Below are 6,141 nucleotides of genomic sequence, written 5' to 3'. Positions count from 1 at the left end.
TTTGTCCCTGTGCTTTATCCAACCTTGGTCTCAACAATTCTCGCTCATATAAACCCTCCTCATTCTCGCTAATTGGACTCTCAGAGATCCACCCGGGGCCTAGTCATGGATCTCTGCATCCAGATCAACAACAGAGAGGGAGAACAAGGAATAGGAGACCATGGTAAATGAAGACCACATGAGAATAGGAAGAAGCAAAGTGTTAGAGAGGCCCACAGAAATCCACAAAGTTTCCCCCACAACAGACTGCTGGCAAGGGTCGAGAGACAGCCCAAACTGACCTACTCTGGGGATGGGATGGCCAAACACCCTAATTGTCGTGCCAGTTTTTACCTTTTAATAAACAAACATGGCAACAGCTGCACCTTATTTGTTATAAGAACTGTTTAGAACTTGGTAGTTTTCAAATAACTTTTGTCCCCTGGTGATCTTCTGAATTACTAATAAAGTCCAAGGATTTCTCTAAACATGTCATCAATATATCTAAAGTATGATGACCAGTAATAAAAATTTATGGGCAAGAAACTGCCATGAATGATATATCTTTGGAAGAAAGATGTAAACAGTTAACTACCATGGTGAATTATTATTTTGTTTTGTCAAAATCTCTTTTGTAAACTTACCTTATTTACTTACTTATTGGTGCTAGGGACAGAACCCAGGCCCTCTTTCATGCTAAGCATAGTAAGCTCTTCCATTGAGGTACCCCCTGGTCATTTGTTTTAAAGAAGGTGGGCTCCTCCCCTCCCTTATACTTTTGGAATTAATTTTGTTTTATTAACAGGAATACACTCAAATTAAACAAAGACAAGTAAGTTGAAAATGTATTGAGTAAAATGCTCCAGAACTTAAGAATCTGCTTCAGTTCTGAGCCATCAAGTTGGAGGAAGAGATAAGACTATGATGTATCATCCTATTCACAGAGATCATGAGAGATCGAAAGAGAAGAAGAAAGAAGAAGAGAAATGGCTAAAGAGGCTAAACGACTAAAAGAGTTCCTAGAAGATTATGATGATGATAGAGATGATCCCAAGTACTGTAGGGGGAGTGCTCTTCAGAAACGGTTGCGTGATAGGGAAAAAGAAATGGAAGCTGATGAACGAGATAGGAAGAGAGAGAAGGAAGAACTTGAGGAAATCAGGCAACGCTTACTGGGGGAGGGGCATCCAGATCCAGATGCAGAGCTCCAGAGGATGGAGCAAGAGGCTGAGAGGCGCAGACAGCCTCAGATAAAGCAAGAGCCAGAATCAGAAGAGGAGGAAGAAGAAAAGCAAGAAAAAGAAGAAAAACGGGAAGAGCCTATGGAAGAGGAAGAAGAACCAGAGCAAAAGCCTTGTCTCAAACCCACTCTGAGACCCATCAGCTCGGCCCCATCTGTCCTCTGCCCGTGGCAACGTAGCACCCAACACTCCTGGGGATGAGTCTCCTTGTAGTATCATTATTCCTCATGAAAACTCACCAGATCAACAGCAGCCTGAGGAGCATAGGCCAAAAATAGGAATAAGTCTTAAACTGGGTGCTTCCAATAGTCCTGGCCAACCTAATTCTGTGAAGAGGAAGAAACTACCTGTAGATAGTGTCTTTAACAAATTTGAGAATGAAGACAGTGATGATGTGCCCCCCAAAAGGAAACTTGTTCCCTTGGATTATGGTGAAGATGATAAAAATGCCACCAAAGGCACTGTAAACACTGAAGAAAGCCCAAGCACATTAAAAGTCTTATTGAGAAAATCCCCACAGCCAAACCTGAGCTCTTTGCTTATCCTCTGGATTGGTCTGTTGTGGATTCCATACTGATGAAACAAAGAATCCGGCCATGGATCAATAAGAAAATCATAGAATACATAGGTGAAGAAGAAACTACTTTAGTTGATTTTGTTTGTCCTAAGGTTATGGCACATAGTTCACCTCAGAGCATTTTAGGTGATGTTGCCATAGTACTAGATGAAGAAGCAGAAGTTTTTATAGTCAAAATGTGGAGATTATTGATATATGAAACAGAAGCCAAGAAAATTGGTCTTGTGAAGTAAAACTCTTTTTACATTCAGAGTTACATTTCAGATGTCTTCTTTCACACCCTTCAAAGAACTTTGAATTTTCTGTGTCTTCAAAGACATTTGTGAGATCTGTAATTTTTTTTTAATGTAGAAAATGTGAATTCTTTTGTCCTCTAATTTGTTGGTGCCCTGTGTATGCACTTGGTTGTAAAGTCCTCTAAATCCCTGGTTCTCTTTATACTCACCAGGTACAAATTGCTGGTGTTTTATAAGCTGCAGCTACTGTACACAGCCTATCTCATGTAATCTTGTTCTGCTGATTTGTTCCTTGTAAATACTGAAATGACTCCCCAATTCTTTTGCAGGATTCCACCTAATATTAAAATTGTACTGTATAGGCACCAACATGAATAATTTTAATACTAGTCATACCCATTACCATCTCATCTTACTCCCCTGATCAGAAATGGCAAGCCCTTGTAAAGGCATGGAGTTTAAAATTAGAGTGCAAAAACTAGCACACAGTCATTCCTACTGTATCTCTGTATTGATGTGTTCATGTGAATGTATGTATAAAAGTCTTTTTTAAATTTCCTTTGGTGGTCTCCCTTAAACAGTTCGTAATTCACCAATAGACTCATAAAGGAAAAGTGATATTTGTGCCAACCCAAGTAACTAGTAAAATTATGGTGTGAGTTTCCCAGAGCGTGGTATTCTGCAGTGAGTAACAGTCTGATAAACCAGATTTGTGTTTCTCTGTGAAATAGCTTTTAACATAGTCACACTGAGAACCAGGCTTCCAATGCACGCGTGTGCTTGGGGAACTGAGTCCTCTAAGAGTTCATCTAACTTATTGCACTTTCTTGTTCATATTTCAATATGTTTTGGTAGCTTATCTGAATGCTCTAGACATAAATTAGTTCAGAACATAAAGTATGGGTCCAACATGTAATCACATTAATGTCAGAGTTATTAAGACTCTCTTAGTGCAAAGCTATTTCTGGTTTATATAAAACTTAAAAATTAATACATCTGTTATTTTTGAGATTTTTCCAAGCTATAATACAATTTAATATATTAAAGACATACAGATAATATTACTAACCTAGAAATTGTGTATCTGTACATATACATGATCTATTCCCGATGTTTTCCAATCTTCAGTTGTGTCGCCTTTTGTCATACTAAGACACTATCTCACATATGAAGACTACTACAAACAGGGGTCTCACAAATGGAGACCACTACAGAAATCCACAGCTGGTTAAAATGTGAGAACACTTGATTGCAGGGTGCCCAACCCCAGCTGATAGATTTATAGCACAACCCTTACCCATAAAGCTCATGGAACCTCATGGAAAAGGGGGCAGAAAAGTAATAATGTTCTTTAATGAAGCATAAGAACACTAACAGAAACCATTTCAGAAAGGTGGGAAAGAGGACCCCTTCATTGTCTGGAGTTGAATGAGACTTCAGGATCTAGACTAAAAAATGCAACCAAAAATTTAAAAACATATCTATGAAGAAAAGATAATAGTGTAATAGATTGGTTATATCAGAAATGGATATAATGATTAATTAGTCTCCAAATAAGGAAGCAAAAGAGAAGATAATGTATCAATATAAATGAACCTTTTATTTGATGAAATGGAAGCCTAACAATCTTGTTTCCTTGACAAGAAGAAGAACATACATTAGAAATATAAGAGCTTTCAACTGACATGGTTAAAACAAGTGGTTGAAGCAAATCTTACTATATTAACATTGAAATTTAATCTTTCTTACCTGCCCAAAGCTACTGATAGTATGTAGTCATGTAAATGAAAGACTAAACAGTAATAAACAGATAATATCCGAAGTCATGAAGGAAATAGGTCTTATCATAGGAAAGAAGAGGTAGTCTCAGAGTGATGATGGATGATGAGAAATTCAAGAACAATAGTTGTGCAGAGGTGGTACCTATTGTAGAATTGGGTGATGGGTGTAAGCTGAAGTCTCCAAGAGTGATGACATGTAGACAGGAGAAAAAAGATACTGTTTGATAGACAGCAAGATAGATGGTAAACAGATCAAGAGAACACTGATGTAATTCACCAACCATTTGGTCATAAACTTAATGCCTCTCTCAGAGTAGAAGAAAATTATCCATTAACACCATAAGGCAACTGCAATATTGGAGCAATTGCTAATTATACGGGGGAAAAAAGCCATTGAGGGAAAGCCTCATAGTTAACTTTGTGGTTCACACTACATAATATTTACATATTGACAATAATGAAAATAAAAAATAATTATAATATTTCATCAAAAAGTTTGATACATTATGTTAAGAGTACAGTGAAGGCATGTGTATGTGGGCCAGAGAGAAAGATATACAGAGAAAGAAAATGTTTTGGAAATATTGTTATAATATATTAGGGAGTTAAATAAAATCACAATAGAAAATCAAGAAAAACAGTCAAAACTCAAAATTAACAAACATTAACTTTTGATACATTTCTGTGAGTTCCATCAATTAGAGACTATTTTCAGTAGCTAATATAATTGTAGTATTATTAATGGGGTAGTATTTGGAGTTGGTGAATGGATAGAAGAATGTACTGTTTTCATTTTAAACCATTTACTGCAATTTGACTCATTAAAGTAACCTACTTCAGTTAATACAAAAATATAATCTGAAACAGAATGAATACACAATTTTAAAGCCATTGAGTTGAATAGTGCTTTAAGGAATTTTTAAATATATTTTACTCATTTGTTGAGAATTCATAATGGTATATACATACTTTAATCATATCCACATTCTACTTCTATCCTCCAACTACCAACAGATCTCCTAACATATGCTGCCCTCTTAACTTCAAACTTCAAGCCCTCTTTTCTTTTTATAACCCACTAAATCCAATTAGTAATGCCCATATGTGTTTGGATATAGGACCACCTGCTGGGATATGGTAACCTACCAGAAACCACACTCACCATCCCCCAAAAAACTGGCTCTTTCTCATCTATTAGCCTTCAAACACCAATAGTCTTCCGGATAGAGGTGGGAATTCATGAACCCTTCACTGATCTATGCTGTAGTTTTGACTTGGTTGATCCTGTGCAGGTCTTGTTTAGGCAGCTACAGCTGTTGCAAATTCATGAGTACACTAGCCATGTTATATCCAGAATATACTTTTTCACAAAAGTCTTGTCCAAACTCTGACTCATACAATCTTTCTGCTCTCTTTTCTGGAATATTCCTTGAGGAAAAAAAAATCATAGTAGTCTTTTCTGTAAGGCTTGTGGTTTCCCCAATCATGGGTTCTTAACCAATTTTATGGTACCAGGCATGAGTTCTCTCCTGTAGAGTTGTAGTTAAACACAGTTAGAAAGTAGTTTGCTCTCCCTGTAAACTTCATGCTGCTATTGTTCCAATGTGCACAACTTGGCAGACCGTTTATTACTGAAGCTCAAAGGATTCATCTGGGTAAGACTACTGATGTATTTTATTCTATAGCAGGCTTTCTCCATTGGGAAAGTCAGCAATTAGAGACAAAGTTTCCAGGCCCTGATTTCTACATATCCTGTGATCCAAGTCTGTGGTGTTGTCAGAAAGAGGGTCTTGCCATCAGGTTTTGGTGGGTCAATAACAATACCTAGTATTGTTTTAGGAGGGTCTATAGGAACACCTCAACAAATAACTTGAAGGAGGTATACCATAGCTGGCTCTAGGTTTTTTATTCCATAATTTATGGAGACTTGGCTTTCCCTATTTTTGAAATTTTTATATATTTACATCATTTCTCCCTTCCTTTTCCTCCGACAAACCCACTCATCCAACCATACTTGCTCTTTTCAAATTCATGGCCTCTGTTTTCATGAATTGCTATTACATGCACATAAGTATATATATATTTAATTTTTATTGAAAATAACGTTAATGCAGTACATTCTGATCATATTTCCTCTCCCACAATTCCACCTAGATCTTTCCCACCTTCCTACACATACAAATCCACACAATTGCTTTTTTTTCTCATTAAAAAGCAAAATGACAACTGAAATATAAAAACAGAAAAAAAGAGCTAAAAGAAAATCACAACAAATGCAAACAGATACAGATGCAGAAACACACATACACACAGAAATTCCATAAAAA

At 36.7% G+C, this 6,141-nt stretch overlaps 1 pseudogene; it reads left to right on the top strand.

The window, feature by feature from the left end:
- The first annotated feature begins 937 nt into the window (after nt 1-937).
- Nucleotides 938-2,049, top strand: LOC131912662 (RNA-binding protein 25-like; annotated as a pseudogene).
- The last annotated feature ends 4,092 nt before the right edge of the window (nt 2,050-6,141 follow it).

This window comes from Peromyscus eremicus, chromosome 6, assembly GCF_949786415.1.
Source record: "Peromyscus eremicus chromosome 6, PerEre_H2_v1, whole genome shotgun sequence".
In the NCBI taxonomy this organism is placed as follows: Eukaryota; Metazoa; Chordata; class Mammalia; order Rodentia; family Cricetidae; genus Peromyscus; species Peromyscus eremicus.
Note: the sequence above shows the minus strand (reverse complement) of the source record. Positions and strands in the feature narration are given on the sequence as shown.